The sequence below is a fragment of the Acartia tonsa genome, chromosome 6 (assembly GCF_053477335.1).
Source record: "Acartia tonsa isolate MP-2025a chromosome 6, ASM5347733v1, whole genome shotgun sequence".
In the NCBI taxonomy this organism is placed as follows: Eukaryota; Metazoa; Arthropoda; class Copepoda; order Calanoida; family Acartiidae; genus Acartia; species Acartia tonsa.
In genome coordinates this window covers 16,761,811-16,783,158 of record NC_137265.1, presented here as the reverse complement: position 1 = coordinate 16,783,158, position 21,348 = coordinate 16,761,811, and the positions used below count along the sequence as shown (strand labels likewise).

At 35.2% G+C, this 21,348-nt stretch overlaps 1 protein-coding gene across 1 annotated transcript in view; it reads right to left on the bottom strand.

Moving 5' to 3' along the window:
• LOC145321977 (uncharacterized) overlaps positions 1–10,711 on the bottom strand; it is a 41,603-nt gene extending 30,892 nt beyond the window's left edge. The window contains exons 1-2 of the mRNA XM_080163698.1: positions 10,504–10,711; positions 10,087–10,175 (exon numbers count right to left, since the gene is read on the bottom strand). The gene's annotated coding sequence lies outside the window, so the exon portion shown is untranslated. The remainder of the gene's footprint in view (positions 1–10,086; positions 10,176–10,503) is intronic.
• Between the last annotated feature and the right edge of the window lie 10,637 nt (positions 10,712–21,348).

Sequence of the window (21,348 nt, the reverse complement as noted above, 5' to 3'; positions counted from 1 at the left end):
AAGGAAAGCCAAAAAAGACGACATTTGCGCTTAGTTTTAGGATAATGATAAGGAATTAATTTCGAACTTGATAAACACAAAGCTTCCTCGAAAAGAGGTTAAGACACACCCCCCGTTTGAAAGTCAAATTAACTTCCTTAACGAGATTCAAGGTTTTTTTTGCGCTGAGCACTAGCAACATTTCTCACTAAACTCAACTCACCATAATCACATGAGAATGGCCACATCCCGAAAACGTGACAATTTTGCTCCTAACTAAATGAAACCCCGTGAAATGCATACACAATATTATACTCCTCACTAGGACTCATAATACCTCACATTTTAGGATAGAAGGATGGGGATTGGTTTGTACCATACAACATTCCATGCACATGACAATCACAAGATCACATACACAAATCCTAAAATAGATAATCCTATTAATCATGATGTTGTAAATATAACAACTTATACTAAATAATAATCATTTCATAATCAATAGGTAATAAATCATTATTAATAAATCAATAAGTACCTACGAAATCAGGTTGAAATGTAAACAATAATGGTAAAATAAAACGAAATAAATCTTAGACAAGAAAATTAAGATTTATAGGTACTTAAAACTAAATTTGTTAAGCATCAAAAAGAGTAGTAAGAAAAAATATTTCAAAATCCTTGGGCAGAAAGTTTTTCAAACTTAATGAATAAGAACTGTACTATCTTAATCAACAATAAAACTTTTTAATACTTAAAGAATAGCAAAATAATAATATCTTCGTTAGAATTTTCATCGGAATTATGAAAAAAAAATACCAATTTTTCTTTGTGAAAAAAAATATGAGACTTTAAATATGAATTTTCAATCATTCCTTGATCTGAATAAAAAATGTTTTACTTGATTGAAATTCATATATAATGTTAAAAAAAATCTGCTAAAAAATACTTGATTTTTTCCTTAGAATAAATATCGAATCACGCAACCTCGACACATTTATTCCTTTTTGTTAAACTTTTCAGGTAAGTTTTATAATGAATTGTACTTTTGAAAAGAATTTAAACTCAATAAAATTAAATTTGAGCATATGAAATAGAATAAAATTTAATCGCATTTCATTTGATTCTTATTTTAGGCATAAAAATAGGCATATGAAAAATGTGGCTTTTTTTTACTAAAAAAAATCTCAATTTCCATAAAATAAGAATCAATTATTAATCATAATTTTTAACAACTGCCTGACTGATACAGCATGTTCTTCCAGGGGAGATTTATCTGTCAGCCTGAACAAGACTCTTGCAGTCTTTCTCCCATCCTCAATTCTCGTCACTCGGCCCATCCTCAAACATCTCATCAGCGGATTGGTACTCGTAACCAGAACTATATCTCCGTCAGCTAGTGGCTCCGCCATCTCATCCTTCCACTTGGACATCCGTAATATCTTCGGTAGGATCTCCTGGCGGTAGGCAGTCCAAAACTGGGCAGACAAATCTTCTAACAACTTCAACCTGGAGGAAATTTGGTCCTCCGGTTTCATCGCCACATTGCACAACGGCTGGCGGTCAACATTTCCCAGCAGCTGGCCAGGGGTAATCAGCTGCCAATTCTCCACGTCGTTCGCAGCTTCTATCGTCAATGGTCTGCTATTCATCAACTTGCTAACCTCCGCCAACAGCACCAGGAGCTCGTTGAAATTAACAGAACTATTCACCAACTTCTTGGACAGCAATCTCTTGGTTAATCCCACCATTTTCTCAGCTTGCCCAATGAAATGGTGGGCTCGGGCCGGGATCTGAGACCAAGAAAACTCTACCTGGCTGCCCAACTTCTGCTCTAAAACCTTGCGAGCACCGGATAATTGTGTGCCCATGTCGCTTACTATGACCTTCGGCAGACAATGAACAGCCTCCAACTTGCGCAGGGACAACAGGATACTGCTGGTATCATACTTTTCCAAGGCATCTAGCCATAACGCCCCTGAGAACCTGCAGACCACCACGAACACCCACACCTTCTTCGTTGCTGTCTGACTCCTCGTTTTGGCGGCAGCTCTCCTCGTAACCAGCGGACCCATCAGGTCGACTTGCACAGCTTCAAAAGGCCTGCTCGGGACCAACTTGTCAGGTAACACATCCTTCATGGTAGTACGACATTCCTTAGCCCTCTCAACACTGCAGGGCCAACACTTCTTCACTTCCATGATGGACAACCTCCTTGCCTTCACAATCCAGCACCAACGGCGGCTCTCAGCTAAAGTTCCACGGACACCAGAGTGAAGCTCAACATGCGCTTCTCTCATAAAAACAGCAGCTAACCAATTACCAGGCTCCAAAATTATTAAACCTGGCATGTCTTCAAATATCATTTTACGGCCACCAGTAATGGCGTCAATGACGGGCTCTCCACGACCAACCATTTTAAGAATTCTCATCTCCCTGGTCATATAATTTCCTCCGGGACCAACGACAGGCCAGGTCAATGATACTTCATGCACTAATGGATTCAATGACGCATAATTGCCTTTAGCGTCATTTATCCACTCATCCTCTTGGCTTCGTGACACAATGAAAAGTTCCGCCGCCGCCATAAAATTGTACAAAGACGGCTTGTACACAGAATCTGCGGCTGCTACATGACTACCAGCGGCTGTAGTCTTACCTTCTTGTCTGCTCTTTAGCTTCTTCAACCAGGTGTTCGCTACTTGCAGGACAGCTGCCATAATACGTTTGGCCTGTCCAAATGATCTCCTGTGCTTAAACCTAAAGACATCTTCAGCGGCTTCTCCGGCAACTTTCATTGAACATAACTTAACCATTTTGGTATTCAACTCCTCTGGGGGTAAAACCTGCTTGACTTCTTCGGCAGTTTTCACCGGCCACGCGCTTTCATCCTGGCGCAACCATTCTGGGCCCAATCTGTACCTGGAACCTGGTCCCAAATCTGATACCTTGCAGGTGCTTCTGGTGCCCAAATCTGCAACGTTGTGTGTCCCCGGGACCCACCTCCAGTCATCCTTGTTGGTTGCAGATTGAATTTCTCCAATGCGATGAGAATTAAAAGTGTTCAACATAGCACTGTTGGAAACTATTTGTGATAAAACACACGATGAATCAGTAAAGTACATCACTCTGACAATATCAAAGGGCAGGGCATCTCTGATGGACTTTGACAACCTTGTGGACATCTGGCACCCCATCAATTCAAGGCGTGGAATTGATTCACACTTGACCGGCGCAACTCTTGACTTGGTGGCTAGCAGAAACGTTTTAAATCCTTGTCTAGTTGGCCACCTCAAATATGCATTACATGCATAAGCCTCTGATGACCCATCCGAAAACATCATCAAGGATGGAAGGCCAGTTGGTTCCTCCGGGACCACACAACGGTCAAACTCCAATTTAGCGACCTCAGCTCTGTCCTCCAGCGACTTAACAAGTTCATCCCGTAGACTTTTTGGAATGAAATCTTGCCAGCCCAAATTCAGCAAACATGTTTTCCGCAGGACAAGTTTAATTCTCAACAGAATAGGGCTGCAAAGCCCGATCGGGTCGAAGGTTTGGGCGGCGAACCTGTGGACCATCTTCTTTGTCAGATTCTCGTCCAAGGCGTCCTGGAGGTTGTACAAATCAGCATCCTCTTTCACCTTCTTTCCCTTGACTTTACCATCTTGGTTGACTCTTGTGGCGATGGACAACACATCGGTGGCTGGCTTCCATATCAGCCCGAGAACCTTGGTAGGCTGGCAATCATCTCCAGAATAAATGACTTGTTTGAAGGAAAAACTACCTTTGCCGATAATTCTGTCGGCCTCTTTCATCATCTCCTTGGCTTCTGGCTTCGATCCTGCTCCCGAAATAACGTCATCTATGAAGCTGTGCTTCTCAAGCTTGACTGCAACTGGAATCTGAGGTAACTTGAATTCCTCATCAGGGTAGGTAGGTATTTGTGGCTCCTTCCATAATTCAGGTTTAGCAACAATTTCACTACCGTTTATGTGCCCCTCTCCATACATCTCCTTGACCTCTGCTTCACTCTTTCCGCCGAACAGGCGGGACGTCAACTTCAGGGCTGTAACTGCCAAGTTCCCCGCAGCCAACTCGCCAAAATTCACAACTTTAGTCAGGTAAATTTCAAGTGGACCGTCTGGCGTCGGGGAAAATAAAACTCTCTTCATCTGGCTGTCGAACTCTGTGGCCAGGATGGAGTTATAAAACTTGGAAATATCCGCGGTTATACCAACCTTGTAACCGCGGAAAAGCATCAAATGATAAAAAATCTTCTGCATTGGCGGCGGGCCTCCCAGCATTATGTTATTAAAACTGGTACCTTTGAACGTCAGAGAACTATTTGCACACAATCTCATGGGTGTGGAACTTGAATCCTCCTTGAAAGCAACCACTATTGATGAACAAGACTTAGGCCCTTCATACTGCAATTCTTCAGGCGTGGCTTTTTGAAATACGCCTCTTTTGATGGCGTCGTTGAATACCTCCACATACATTCCATAGGTACCTTCTTTGACCATCTTGGCACGATCCTTTTCAGCAATTTTGCGGGCTAAACTCTCATTGTAGGGTAAAGTGTGAGGATCTTCAATATAAGCATATTGACCTGTCCACTTGTTGGACTGCAAGTCTAGTGTTAAACCTGCCTCAATTATCCTCTGCCTCTCACGCTGGTCCCAGGTAGTGCCGTCGGCCATAGCCTTGCACTCTTGACAGGCAGTACATCCTGGACAAAGTGCCTGCGGCTGTACGCCAAACGATTCAGACGTCAGAAAGTCTGGCAAGGTGCCTCCACTGACACTGACAGCCTTATATGCCGACTTTTGATCTCCAGCTCCACCGTCAGCACTGGTACAGATAAAACCACTACCAAAAATGGTTCGCCACAACATAGACTGGCCCACTTTCTGGTAGGTTGATGGAAACACGTCAGGATGTGTATTTCCAATGATGATATCTAAGCCTCCACTAATATATGTAAACCTTTCTGGCGGCATTTTAAATATCTCGGCGGCAGTTTCGGGGTGGACCGAGCGCATCTCGTTGGCCCCGCCGAGGGTAGGCATGACAGCTGCCTCAAACTCCCTCAAATTGCCGTCCCTATCCTTCAGATAAAACACAACATTGCGGCAGGAAGACTCACTGCCGTCAGCTACAGAAATAGTTGTATATCTGCCGGTAGATTTCAGCTTCAACTTGTTGGATAATTTCTCAGACACAAGTGGCAAATTTGCCCCAGAGTCAAACATCACAGTGGCGTGGCAGGTGCCGCCGCCAGGTGCTACAACAGGAACTAACTGAAGTAAGAAGGTACAGGGGCTGGGTGCAGAACTTGACTTGTAGACTGTATTCACACCAGCACTGGCCTCATGGAGTAACCTAGAATGGTATCTGTCGCAATTATTGGTACCACAAACACCAAGCTTATCCGATTTATTACACTTGTCAGCAGTATGGCCGTCACATAGGCAGAGTTCACATAACTTCTTCTGCTGGACAACTTTCTTTCGGTCAACCACATCCATCTTCTTAAACGTGAGGCAACGGAAAATCGGGTGTTTCTCCTTGCAGCTCTCCACAGGACATGCACTGTTCCACTTGGAAGCCTTGTCCTTCCCAGCCTTTCCATTCTTATTGTCGCTGCGGCCAGATACTTGCGCGGCGGCAGCTCTGTCACGATTTCTCTTGCCGGCGTTAGTGTCATAGGACATATCACCGGCCAACATGGCACCCCTGGTCCTCTCCAGCAGTTCTACAATCTTCTGGATGTTTGGTTGGTTCATGCTACCTAGCTCCATCATAATTTTGTCCCTCAAATTTTCAGGGCACTTGTCTTTAAAAATATGAATAAGAGTTAGGTGATTGTAATCCTTAGCTGCAGAACCAACGATGGTTTCTACTTCCTGCATCATACTCTTGAAGGTAGCAATTGCGCTAACCACGTCCACAGGTTTATCCACAGGTTTCATCTTGTTCAGCTTAGTTAAAATCCTCATGAACCGGCGAGTGTTTGATAAAAACATCTGATCAAGAAACGACCATTGTTCATTATGATCTCTAATCGCTGACACTTGCTTGCGTAGTTCCGGGTTGGTTATCACCTTCTCCATACACAACATCAGACTTAACCTCTGGTCAGCAAATCCATAACCAGAGCATAGATCCTTAAAGACCTGTTTAAAGTTTGGGTAATCCGTGTCAGTACCGTCGAACGACGGCAACAAACTGTTGTCCCAGCGCCCATACTGCGGGTTGGAACTCCGAATATCCACGGCAGACATACTTCTGGAGAGCATGGCAGGTGTCCCACTCTCATCCAGATTAGATGAACGACGTTCCATCTCTCTAAGCCTTCGGTACATATCACGTACTTCTTGGCGCAACTCCACGGAAATTTTAAGCACTCCCATGTCCATCTTCACCTTCTCAATGACGTCGAGGTTCCTGGCGACAGTGCTTGACCTCGCGTCGTCTGAATCATTGTCAAGCCAGTACAGAATTTTTGTACACTGCTCCAACGACGCATAAACTTTATCTGCAACAGTTTTCTGCTCACTAGCTTCATCCAAATCACGCTTGAACTCGCGCAGCTCACTAGTCTCCACGGCAGGTTTTAGACTTTTTATTAGGTCAGATTGGTCCTTGACCTCACTAAAAATGTCACAAATTGATTTTACATTCACATTTTCACATGAACTAAAACTTTGGCAGGCTTTTAGATTGTCATAAAACACTTTTAACTGTTCGTCAAACACTTCTAGCCTTTCACTGCCAATAGCGATAGCTCGCTCAATTTTCTGCTTTTTGGTTAGTGGCATAATGATTCACTAGGTACTTATTTCACAGAAAAATTGTCACAGTTTATTGCATCAATAATTCACTAGATGCTATTGATCTCTTGATGAATGCTAACGCCTATCCATCAGATACTTTGAAATTGTCTCAACCATGACACTTTGGTTGAGTATGACTTCCGAATTAGCGGGAAGTTCTCGAGATCTGTTGGCGAACATACAAACCCCCAATACCAGGAACCATCAAGTTTCAACAGCAGGTTTGAATATAGATTTATTGATGAAATTATTTCAAAGTCCTGAAATTACAAAATCAATTAGTTCATAATTCCAGTTATTTATAACCACGTAATCTTAATTGCTTTTTAAAATCATTTTTCTCTACGGTTAAGAATCTTTGGAAACTTTGGCTTTAAAGGAAAATTATTTGGTTTAATAAATCATTGTTAAATGCAAAAATAAAGGCACATAAAAATTACTAAAACATATATTAATCATAATTAAGTTTCATGCTTAGCTGGCTAAAGCCTTTTTAAAACTACATATAATCGTCCTATACACCATTCTTCCTAATAAAATTAACAAATTCTACCTGAAGTTCTTATGGTTTCAAATCCCTGGTATACTAGGGTCGTTCACACACTATGAGACCAATGATAGGCCCAATTTTGTTCTCCGAAATCTTCACACACTCATATCTCATTCAAAAGTAACGAACGTGCGCATCAAAATATATAAACAATCATTGCTGCGTCACATTATGAAAGGAAAGCCAAAAAAGACGACATTTGCGCTTAGTTTTAGGATAATGATAAGGAATTAATTTCGAACTTGATAAACACAAAGCTTCCTCGAAAAGAGGTTAAGACAATAGGTATAGTTTACAGTGTAACTTCTCAGAGTGATTGCGGCTTATTAATTATGGCTTATTTTATCTTCCGTTTCGTTGAGACTTCATCTTCAGCTTCTAAAAACCTGTTTGTTGGTTTTGAAGTGGGTTGATTTGGCTGAGGGTGACTAAAGGCTGCTGTGGCTGAGACTGGCTAAGGTCAAATGAGGCTCAGGGTGGGCGGCTTATTAGGTTGCTTAGATGAGCCGAGCAGCTAAGGCTACCCAGTCCTGCTTTTAGGTGAGTATAATGTACAGTCAATGTAAATATTTTTAGACCTACAGGTCAAAGATTGTTAATTTTAGAGTAGCTTCCCTATAATCACATTCACATGATATATAATCTCTAGGTTTTTAATCTATGATTTACAAGGACATAGTACTGGTACCCAAGGTTTTATAAACAAGATCTTTCATTTGTAGATTATAAAACTTTGGGCACTTTTAGTTTAGAATATCCGAGTCCTGAATCCCTTATCTTATCCCTTAAGTTTTATGATGATTTACTTGTTCGCGTACTTTCTATTTCTAAAAGTGATGATTTTGAATTACTTAAGGTAAAAATGCTTATCTATTATTTTCTCTTATAGATATTAATTTTATAAAAACTTTGAAGTTTTATTGAACTTCTGGAATGCTTATGATTATTAATAAACATTAAAACTACTTCAACTTCTACTTTTTGACAAAACACAGATAAACAAGAAAGACCTTGAAATGCAGAAAATTAATTTGTTTGTCTAAACAATATTGTACAGAAATTTGTTGCAAAATTGCTTAAATACAGGATTCAGTAAAGGGCATATTTTCATTTCTACGATTTGATAATAGAGATGCCATGCTTATAATATTGTACTTTGTTGTCCTAGGAATCATTTCCCCAAAATCAGATAAATATGATAAATATAACGCAATTTTTTTTTGTGGGTTAGAAGCTAATTGCCTCTCTGATTTAAACAAACCAATTCAAATTCCAAACCATGATCACATGAATGATAAATTTAATTTAGAACTGATTACGTTGTTGAAACTTTTAAATTGGCCTCTTCAAATTCTCACTGGAATTTTCAATTTTTAATATAATAAATCAAAAATATCTTTTAATAAAGTGTACATTATAGAAAGAACACAATTAGATATTTTATTACTTTGATGTTGGTATGTTAAGTGATGCTCGAAGCTGGCTAAAATAACGATACCCCCGATCCAACCCTTTTACCCCATTATCTCCCCTTCTATCATGGTCATGGATGATAAAACTGACCAATGAGGTCCATGTTTGCAACATACATTGACAACATTTTTTCCCTGTCAAAATATCCACATACATTCTATATCCATATGCTTTAGTAACTGAATGAAAATAAAAGGTTCTAAAAATATCTCTCATATATATATATATTTAAAATGAAAAATCTATCAACTAATTCTGATACTGTACATTTTCACAAATCTTGAATATTTTTTTTAAATTTGACGTCTTGAATGGTCACACAGCGCTCTATACATCGCCATTCATCGCTATATAATTACATCGTTTAACTATAAGTACTTGTGGTTTCCTTGTTCATAAAAAAATGCGCGGCAAGCCAATTTTTTGGAAGCATTCACAGCGATGTAAAACTGATTTAGCCAGAATTTTTTTACCATGCTAAATAATGCTATATTTTTGTGTAAAACGTCCAAATTTCTACAAACTAAGGGCTTTGAACTATAAGGCGGGAAGTTTGGGTTGGGGGTTAAGGTTTGAGTTTTGTGTTTTTTTTTCCAAAACAAACAAATATATCCAAGACAGTTCTTTTGATTAAGCATTCTTTGTTTAAAGCTCTCTGTCGCACTAACATAATTTAGTCATTTATCAACAATATTTTATCATTTACATTGCATCGAAATAATGGGTTTAGAAAACATTTAAATTATTTTTTTTCCAATTTTATTTGATATAAAACACGTGTAATTTATATTTTTAGTAAGTGTGAATATTTCAAAATAGAATTAAATTTCACCAAAACAACTTATTTTCAACCTAATTTAATATATTTTTGACTAAAGTATATTTGTTATATAGCTATCCAATCCATCCATTTATCTATCTATACATCTATCCATCTATTAATCTATCTATTTATCAAATTATTTATTCAACTAGATATCTATCTGTCTTTATATCTCTATATTATCTATCTTTCTATCTATCCATTAATCTAACCATTTATCTATCCATCTGTCTATCCATCTATCTATCCAGCAATCTATCCAGCAATCTATCCATCTATCTATCCATCTATCTATCCATCTATCTATCCATCTATCTATCTATCTATCTGTGAATGAATCTACCTGATTGGTTACTGTACATGTCAACTCACTTGAATCTATCTATCTATCCATGTATCTATATCTAGAATTATATATATACCTGTCAGGACCCAAGAATGAACAGGTGGTGTTATCACCCGCCTGATTTGTTACTGTACATGTCAACTCACCAGGATCTCCTGATACTGCCTGAATTGAATAATTGATTATAGAGTTGCTTTGATTATATTATTTATTCCTAAGGATCATAGGAATCCATTATCCAAAAATCAAGTGAATAAAATGATCATTTCATATAAAGTTTTGATTGTGATTAAATATTAAAACAGATATACAGACTTTTAAGTTATAATTATAGAGTTGCCACTAAATCATACCTAACTGTTCCAGGAATCATAAGTTTCAAATTAATAATAAAATTCTAACATGCCCTGTCTGACAAAAAGGTACTGTTACGGATGGATAGACGTATAAACCAAACCTAAGTATAGAAAAGCTTCGTTTTTAATTATACAACCTTTATATCTGGAGACCAATATACAATCTGCAGCCTGGGTATCTCCTGTAGTCCATTCAAGAGGAGTGTTGGGGTGCTAATCTTTAGCAGAGCTCTGGATAAACCTCCCAGGTTTTGGCTGTTCCTTCTGGACAATCCCCCAAGGAATTGGTTCCTCTCTCTTAGGAATTGGCCATTTACAAAGGATTGTTGATGTGATACAAGAAATATTCCTGTGTTATGAATCAAGTTAGTTTAAAAATAAATATTTCCATATTTAGAACACAAAATATGTAATAAATCCTTATACTAAAGCATGTTTGTGTGTTTGTGTGTCTGTGTGTTTGTACCGAAGGATCTCGCTAACCGCTGAACCGATCGGGTTCTTCTTAACAGGGTATATTCTTATATGTCATGAAAGGTTTATAAGTAATTTAAATGGGTTTGATACCTCTAACCCCCACTTCAGAGGTCCCTTGAGGCCTCTAGTGTAGTGTCTTACCACTAGTATGTAATATAATTATACATTTGAATAATTGCAATATTTGTAGTTTTGGTTTTCCTTCTTCAACTTCATATTAACTCTTAAATTTGTTATACAGTAAAATTGTATTTGACTACGAAATGGAAAATAAAAAATGGAATATCTTTAATTAACTCCCTCAAGAAATATCTAGTGAAAACTTAAAGCTAAAGACATGTATGCATATGCATACATAGTGCAGAGAAACTGAGCGAGAGAAAGAAATGCGCGTATAATACAATAATAATGCATTCATATATAGTAACCACATTTGATTATCATAATTATTTATACAACATTCAAATATATTTGTTTACAAATGTTAATGATAAATTTATAAATTGTTATTTAAATTAAAAAATTATGTTTGAAATACCATGATTATTTAAGGAATATATTTTGTGCGTAAAAAAATATTTGAAAATGTGTATTGCAATATATCAATAATAAAAAACATAACTTAAACCAATTGTATAAAAAGGATTTGGCTCTGAAAATATATATCCGGCATCTATAAACAGGGCTTTTACTTCCTTAATTCTAGAAAAATCAAGTTATAGATATGCTCCACAGATGTACCAAAGGAGTTCATGCATAAAATTTACATTAGACCTGTTCATTATTTACATTTTAGATTTTTTTGTTTATTTTTTGTCAAAATAGTTAATTTATACATCAAAATGCATCTCAAAAATTAGAAGAAAAGAATATTTGAATGAATATTTGAATTGCTTTTGTAAATAATTAATAAAAGGTTTCGATTAATAGTTTCTTCTTTTTTTTTGTAAATTCTAAACCCATTATGGATGTCCAATGCTTTTTTCTATCTAAACTGTATCTATGGAGCTGTCATAATTGAACATGGAGAATAATAAAACTACCTTATCAAAGTAAATAACTTATTAAATAAATCAAAATAACATTTACAAAACTAGCTCAAAATAATTTACTATTTGTACCTTAACATAACTAATATAATCTTTAGATTGTTGGAATAATTTTTTCTGGCCAAAAGAGTTTTCTAGTAAGTATTTGTATTACAAACATTAACTCTATCAATGCTTTCATATGACATTTATTTGACCCTATTCTAAAATCTGCTGGTCCAACACTTCAAAATATCTAACTATGTGAAAATTAAAGACTTTAAATTGCTTAATATACTTAGTAAATCACAACACACATCCTTCTACTTTAAGAATGCATCTTCAAGTATCAAAAACTTTGTATCACTTATTAAAAATCAACTTGATTAATTCCTATTAATAAAATGTGAATCATTACAGCGGTGTGTGTTGACATCCTTACATAACAAACACCAAAGCCAAACTAATTTTTTTCACAGGCACATTTTCATTACTTGTGACCAAAAAATTTACTTCCCTGATTTATCATTTTATTTCAATCTAAAATCAATAGCATAACATTTAAAAAATAATAATTGACTATTAATTTTCAAAATATTTAAGTTTTGTGTTAACCCCTTAATAAAATAATTATAGCACAATAGATGATAAAATCAGAAAGCTCAATTATAATCTTAAAAGGAATCTTCAATAATTTTTTTTGTTTTGTTTTTTCAAAGAAACTACTTGTTTTTCACCTTTCTTCTCGATTTTAGTTTCGCTAATAAAAATCATTTCGTGCAAATGATACAAATGTAAAAAGGATAGGTATTTAACAATGTCATATTTTTTCTAAAATTTATCTTTTTGTTGAAGAAATGTCAATAGTTGAAAAAATGATGTACAAAAACCCTAATATAATATATATAATTTTTTACGCCTTAGAGTAAGAGTATCCTTTCATAGGTAAAGGTGTGATAAATGGTGAACGCAGGGACATAGACTAGTATAATGAAATAAAGAAAAGATTTGCTCAAACATTTTTATATACATTTTTGCTTTTGTTTTTATTATGTCTATTAATGTTTGTTTATCTTTGTTTTATAATTTGCTTTTATTTAATTTGAGGACTTTTATTAAAATCAGATTGGTTGGTTCATTAAGTGGAACTAATTGTAATCTGCAGAAAGGGTAATTTGCTTGACATGCTTTGGGATTTACATGAATTTTTCGACCATTGTCTTATCCCCTTAGACTTCTGTTAATTAGCAAAAAAATATTGATTCACGTTCTTGCATACATTTTCATTTTCCTCATTCTTTAATGCTTCTTTTTTTCATTAATTCATAAGGGTTCACTGTGATAAGACGTATTTTTTACGAAACTTTCATATAATTTTGTACTAGTTGCAATTGCGATTTATGTATGTAATTCTCTTTTTCTGGGTAAAAGTATAGAAAATTAAAAGATTTATGTCTTTATTATCAAAGACCGTGACAACAAAAAATTGAACGCCTAAAATCATCTTTGACAATTGTATAAAAAAATATTTTGGTCAACCATACAGAATGTACGTTGTCGTCCTTTTTTTTTATTGAAATAAATAATATGTTTTAAGTCCACATATCATACTATAATCAATGCAGTGACGTGCACAGGGTTTCAACCCCATTAAATCCTAATTTTGGGGTGTACACCCCCCTAGATGTCCAACATCCTACATAATAAACATACACAAAAGTCCTATGACTCGTAAATTGCCGCGCGAAGCGTGCAAATCTTTTTTATACTTCTCTTAACTTTCGAGGAAATGTAACTTTTTTTTAGCTTGACAACACCCTTTACTGTTTTTGGGGGTTGTAGTCTGTAGACCATCCCACGTTGATTTTGCCATGAAGGTAGATAATACCCCATTCTGGAATCCTCTGCTTAAGTAACATCCATTAGATAACCTGTTGTTTAACTGCATGACTTTCATTATGAGACTAAACTTCTTACAAAAAAGGTCAAAATAAAACTTCAACCTTTTGTAATAAAACATAAAGTGTACATTGCTGTACAAAAACTGAAACAAACTCTGGTTGCAAAGATAGAAATTGGATTTTACTCCGCAGTTATTACTCATAATTAGGGCTCGGAAGCCGCACGTCAGCCGCATCAAAGCCTCAAATTGAAACCTGTTTGGATGCTTAATTGTTTTTGTTGCTATATTTGGGTCAAGTTTACCCTTCCAGCTTGGATTTAAAAAGGTTGATTTCCCTGGGGCTTACAGGCGGCTGGCGCTCATAATCAGTATACCATTTAATAAATAACTTGTGGTAAATCTCATTTCAAGTGAACACATTTTACATCCTTTTCCACCAAAAATGCGTCATAAACATGGCTTATAACATACATCAATTGGTTCACTTGAAAAAATACATATATATAGACAAAAAAGGATGACAACATCCATGAAAACGAAACTCTGAAACGACAGGACAAGGGAACATCACCACTTGTGGCGTGTCAGAACTGAATATGAATATAAAACAAACAAAATTCTAATCAAAATTTTAAGTAAATTTGTTGCAAAACTGCTTAAAAAATGTTATTATTGACATACTTACATTTAAGAGACTTCATAACAGAAATGCTTCGCTTAAGATATTGTACCTTATTGTTATAAGTATCACTGTTACGAAAATCGGTTGGATAGGATAATCATATCATACAACAATGTTTGGCTAATAAAATTAAAAGTTAGCATGTTTTAAATAAAAGTAAAGACTTTCTGGTAACGAATATAGAGTTAGTACGATTTCTAAATCTGTTTTTGTTAAAAACTTGTTTTTACAATTAGAACATAGTTTTGTTAATGATAAAAAGTTTAGCACCATTAATTTAATTATAAGAATGAAGCAAAACAAATCTCATTAGTTTTAATCATCGTGTCGTTATAGTTCTTAATATCAACAGAAGAAAACAAAATTGAGTGCAAAATATATCTCCCATACCATAATACGGATCTTTAAAACACTGTCTGCAATTGGGAAATAAAAAATTGGTGGCTTTGCTGTGGCTGTAGATTATTGATTGAAAATAAAAAGACAACAATTTTAACAGCAAAAATATTTTTGGTGGAAATTCGGACAAAGTGATTTAAAGACCAAATGTACAGTGCACACATGTTATGAATAAATTCGAAGAAATTAAATCAGGAAACCTTTTTCAATGGTATTTTATATGTCTCAGCATGACTTTCAGACCGGCGGATCAAGTAAATTATATACTAGGGTGGGTCGATTTTGGATTTTTTTTCTGAGACCAAAGAGGGGATCTGCAAATGATTTTTATGAATACAATACACCTCTGGATGATTTAAAATTTATCCTAAATTTATCCTGACGACCAGACATTTAATTGTATAGCTATTTGTAAAGCTATTGAATCAGAACTATGGCTTCATGGTGCTCCCAGGAAAGGTACTGAGGAGTAGAATCAGGAACTTTTGACCGTTTCAAAAAATCTCATTCCTATCCTGAGAAAATCTCAAAAAACCTCTACAAATTGGACAATTCTCAAGACCTTTCCTGGGAGCACCATGAAGCCATATTTCAGATTCAAAAACATGTTTAGTCTCATTTACAAATAGCTATACAGTTGTATGTCTGGTTGTTAGGTAAGGAAGCCAAATATGACTTTGACTGATTTATGGTCGCAAATTCATTATCAAACTGGGTAAATGCATACAAATATTTAGCCTACCAGCACTAATAGGAACTGAGATAATAAGTGGAGAATGCTTGAATGTCGACTTTGCACATTTTTTATTAATGAAATACATTTTTAAGTGGTCGCATTCTAAAAATCAATCTTTTACAATTCTTTTTTTGATCAGAAATTTTATTTAAGTTAGTTTTATCGGTTGCACATTCCATCTTTGTCTAATTCCGATATGAACCCGCCCTATTATATACTGCAACAACATGGCTTCATTGGTATAGAAGCAAAAGTGTATTAACTTTCTACCCTCATATACAATAATGGATATAGAATACCTGGATATTGTGACACGAGAATTATTTTCATCAATCTTGGTTGCTAACATAGTCCTAAGATATTGGTCAATAAGTTCCTCCATGGTCAGGAGAGGGAGTGGGGGTAATTCTATATTAGCCAGCTGGGAGAAACATCAGGGTATCCGAGAATTTCTCACAATTTCCACTTATTCTATATCCATTTATAAACAATGCAGGTCACGAAAATTGGTTACATTTTTGAAATACCCGTGCGCATCTACAAATCTAGCTTTCTAAACCATCCTAGGCTTTAAATTTGTCAATACAATAGAAAAGGACAAACACATCCATAAAACATAAAAAGCGAAAATTTTAAACTCTTGTATAAAGAAAAATAATTTAGTATAGCTGTTGTACCATAAGAAAAGTTTTGGTATGACAATAACATGGATACATGATTATGGTTGGTAATCGTTATATCTATCTAGCAATCTATCTGTAATTCAACTAATTTTTTAACAACATAAAAATATTAATATTAGTTGGAATTAGCTTGATGTCAAGTGATACTTTTATTGTGTATTTCTGAATCTGATTTTATAACCCCAACTGATATTGCTTAGTACAACGCAGAAAAAAAATAATAAAAGTTAAAATATGAAATATTACAGGGTTCAACACCCGGATATATTGACCGGCTGCGGTTTCTTATTGTTGAAAGTATAGCAACGCAGCTGTGACTGAATATATATAAAAAAAAATTAAGTCATCTGATTATTGAAATCGGCAGTTCAAAGTTTAGTCATCTCCCATATCCAAGTTAGTCTGTAAATTTGTCGACGGTTTCCCGCAAAGTGTCTAATCGAGCACAGAACCTGACTTCTTATTTTCAAATAAATCAAAAATAGGAAAGAGGGTAGTTTTTTAAAAGCGAAGCTTTTCTATAATTAGGGTCGGTCCGTCCGCCCGTCCGTCCGTCCGTACGTCCATAATGGATAGCTTTTTTCGTTAAATTAGGCATGTTAGAATTGTCCTATCGATTTCAAATTTTGCAAAGTGATTCCTTTAGTAATTAGGTACGATTTAGAAAGCGTAGCAACTCTATAATCATCACCAAAATGTCCGTACGTCTATTTTCAACATGTTGATTTTTTTACTTTTTTAACAACAAATTTTTATTTGATCTGATTTTTGGTATATCGATTCCTGGGACAACAAAGTATAATGTTATTAGCGAAGCAACTCTATAATCAAGTCCTAAAAATGTAAGTATGTCCATAAACGTAATCCTGTATAACGCAGTTTTTCAACAAATTTACTTACAACTTTGCTTCGACTCTTATACATTTATATTCTGATTATTCAGTTCTGACACTATATACATGTTAATGTCCGTTTTTCCTACTGTTTCAGTGCTTCGCTTTTATGGATGTTGTCATCCTTGTTTCTAGTGTTAATTGTTACCATAGACTAGGTTAATTGTTACCATAGACTAGGTTAAGTTTAGTTAAATTGGGTACAGGTTAGTCCTGCATAGTCAGGGCACAGAGTATATAGTCTCTGTAGGGGTAGGGTCCTCACTCTCGTGGGGGTTGGCATAAACTAAAAACCGCCCCCTTGTATGTTTTCCCCTCATAGTAGGACTATTTGTCATTATGAATGGGTTCCTGTTACAGATTACTTTATGATATGAGGGTATATTAGCATTTTAATTTTAGGACAATTAGCTTAAGATTTTATAAGCATCAAAATTTGGCTGCAGCTGACTAGCTTTGTAATATTGTATAGTACGTAGCACATAACGGAATGGAATCTGTTTATCTGTGACAAAGCTTCAAAATTTGATTGAATACAATATTTATTTACATTTCAATTGTGTACCATTGGGCCACTGCCATTTTAAACATTATTTCCTTACTTTGTAAAAAGGCATAAAAATACCCCCTTTTGAAATGCCCTAGCTTAGTTTTGTGTTAAAAAAAACTTGGCAAAGTTTAACTACTTTCCTTTAAAATATGCTTAAATTAAATTAGAGCTCCTCTAAAAAGCAAAGTTCAGTTGGCCAAACCAGTCTATTTTGACATGGACAAACAAGAATATGTAAGGTATTTTTTTGTTTGTTTGATTAGTCAATCCTCATGGTGCAATATTTTTGGCTAAATGAGACTTCTGAGGTATCAGGAGATAGAATATACAAATCTTATTACAGGGAGCCGTCAATTTGGGTTGCTAACAATACATAACATATTGGTCAGTTTGTTCTTCCAGTATGAAGGGAGAAGATGGGGTAAAGGGGGTGGATGGCGGTTATCATTATTTTAGCAAGCTACAAAATCTTCATTAAAGCACATGAAAATATGGTGTAAGATCCAAGTAATGATAAATCCTGACTGACTTTCAGGTGGCGTGGTCCTCTTTTCCATTACTGGGGAAATTGCACATATTATTTGCTTTCAATGAACCATCAACTCCTTTACAAAAATTTTAAGGAAAAAGGTAAAAGCTGCAGGGAAAAGGGAGAGGAGTGACCAGAACACATGAAAGGTTAGGATAAAGGGATAGGACAGTAAAATAGAAAAAAATGATAAATCAATCTTGCCCTCAATTTTAATATATAACAATTCTTCCATTAGTAGTGTGTTGTTATTAGATGGCTGAAATGGATAAAGAATATACGTGAAATTTTTGATTATTTAGCTTTCCAAAATGAAACTCATTTATTGGTCAGTTCATTCATCTAGTAGTAATATATCCATTATGGTTGATTAGTTTGTAGATTTTTAAAAAAGGCAACTGTCATTTTATCCCTGGTATTAGGGTATTTTTATTATATCTACCTTACACCTATTGTCAATACTATGACAATCGTAACAATTTTGATATCTACCATTTCTAAAATAACTAACAGTTGGGTATTTTGTTAGAGTTGCTCTATCGATTTCAAACTTAAGAAATAGGTACGATTTAGGAATCGTAGCAACTCAATAATTATACCAAAAATTCTGTAAGTCCATTTTAATCATTATGAATTTTAACTTTTTGACAAATTTTTTTTTACAATTTTGTTTAGACTTACAAATCTATGTTCTGCTTAATACATTCTTACACTCTTCAAAAGTTTTTGTTCTTTTGTCCAGCCGATTGATTTTAGAGATTCGCTTTTAGGGATTTTGTCATTCTTGTTCAACTTAACCCTTAACGGTCAGGGGGGGGGGCGTTGAACGCCCCCCCATCCGGTTTTTTCTATCTCATTTTCTGTGTGTGAAAGATGAAGAGCCCAAACTGCTTGACTTTTTAAGTATGGGTATGACACATAACTGTGAGTTGGAATTTTTTGAATATCTCCATCCTGGCGGGCACAGGATGCCAGCAAACCTGGCAGGGTCATCCAGGTAAAGAGCAAAAATATTTTTTTGACTAAAACAAAGCATTTTATCATACCAAAATACTTAAAAATCCTCTAGTAGTACATCCTTATATGAAATACAGGTGGTCAAGTCACTTTCAGGTTCCAGGTATGATCCTGCAGGTCCTGATCCTCCAGGTCTCCAGAAATCTTTAAAAGGCTCCTGTGGCCGCAATTTTTGACTTAGAGACTTCAAATTTTAAACTTAAGCTTTTCTTATATGTCTACATAACGTATTAAAATTTCATGAAGATCCGCCGCCGTTTTCCCGCCGACCGCCGACTGCGGCGGCTGGCAGCTGCCAAGTACAGCTGCGGCCGCTGAAATTTATATTTTGATATTTCTAATGTAAAATTTACATAAAGATAAACATTTTCTGGAAAAAAAATTTTCTTCTAGCTTCAAAAATAAGAAAATTACAGCCGTTTGAAATTTTTCAGTAAAAAAGGACCTAAAAACAAAGGTTGTTAAATAAAAGGGTGAAGGAAGCGAAAATTGACTTAGACTTATAAAAGGTCGGAAATTCATTATCAAACAGGGGACTTGCACAAAAAAATATAGCCCTCTAGCTCTAATAGGAACTGAGATAATAAGGGGGGGCGTTGAACGCCCCCCCCCCCCCCGACTGATTAAGGTGCGGCAAGGGGCCCGACTGTAAAGGGTTAAAGTTTAGGAAAAGATTGAAAAGGATAAAAATACATTTTAAACTAAAATATTGAGATAAGACTTATCTATTTCTCTGATAGTGATTTTTAAAAGAGATACTTCTCTACTTTTAGGCTCAGTCCGTATGGGTCCGTAACGGATAGCTCTTATCCTTAAGTTAGGCAAGTTTGAATTGTCCTATCGATTTCAAACTTGCAATGACAATTTCTGCATTAGTTAGGTAAGTATAAAGCGAAAAATTTCTATAATCGTTACCAGAAAGACCGTACGTCCATTTCAAACAAGCTAATGTTGTGTTTGACAACAATTTATATGATATTTTATCTTTGAATTTGAATAATGATTCCTAGGACAACAGGGTAAAATTTTATAAGAAAATCTCTCTCTAATCTTGTTTTAAAGAGTAGGTATTTTTTAAAGCAGTATGTATTCTGTAATTCAACAATTTTGCTGTCACTTTCTGCTTATTACACATGTTAATGTTCGTTTGTACTACCGTTTGATTTAACTTTATTTTTATGAATCAAGTTATAGGTTTGATTGTACTACCGGTTTACTTAAGAGCTTCTCTTTTATGTATGTTGTCATCCTTGTTTTAGAAGGTCCTTTATAAACATATATTTTCTTTTTAGAAATAAAATTTAAACAGATTTTATTTTAGCCCATGTTACAAAAAAAGGTCAACAACCCTACCAAATAATATTATCCATATAAAACATTATATTAAGATATCTTTGTTGACATTGAAACTAAACTTAAAACTATGTACGTATATGGTCTATTGAAGATTTAAAATTACAAATCTAAAAATTTGTTACCATATTTAATCATATTAAACAATTTTTAGCAATTTTATAACTACTGGCTGCCAAAAAATGGATCGTTTAACATGCTTTTTAAACATAGCTTTTTTGTTATAAGTTTTTAAAATATATAAACTATTCATTGTAGTTGCTTTCTAGCCACTTATAATAATAGATATAGAATAGGTGGATATTGTTAGAGCTCCTTGCCCACTCTGATAGAATATTTTTCAAATCTGGATAATATAACAATTCTCCATCCTCTCCCTTGGTCAAGGACGAACGTCTTGACCAATATATGAGGTCTATATTAGCAACCTAATTGATGGCAAAAAGTCCCCTGACACAATATCCACGTATTATAAATTCATTCTTATTATGTATTTTCAAGAGGTGGCAATGCAATTTATCTTACTAAGTGCGCTGGGTCTATTCAGAACATTTTTTGGGCAGACAGTCAAATTTAGAAATTTCTCACTTCGGTTTGGCATTTACTTATAAAAGGATACTCATCGGGAAATGTTTATTTGAATTTAAGGAGGGAGAGGACATTCTCCTGTAAATCATATTGATTTGTGTTATCAATTAAGTTTAAAAAAAAAAGTTATCTATTTCGTTGGTT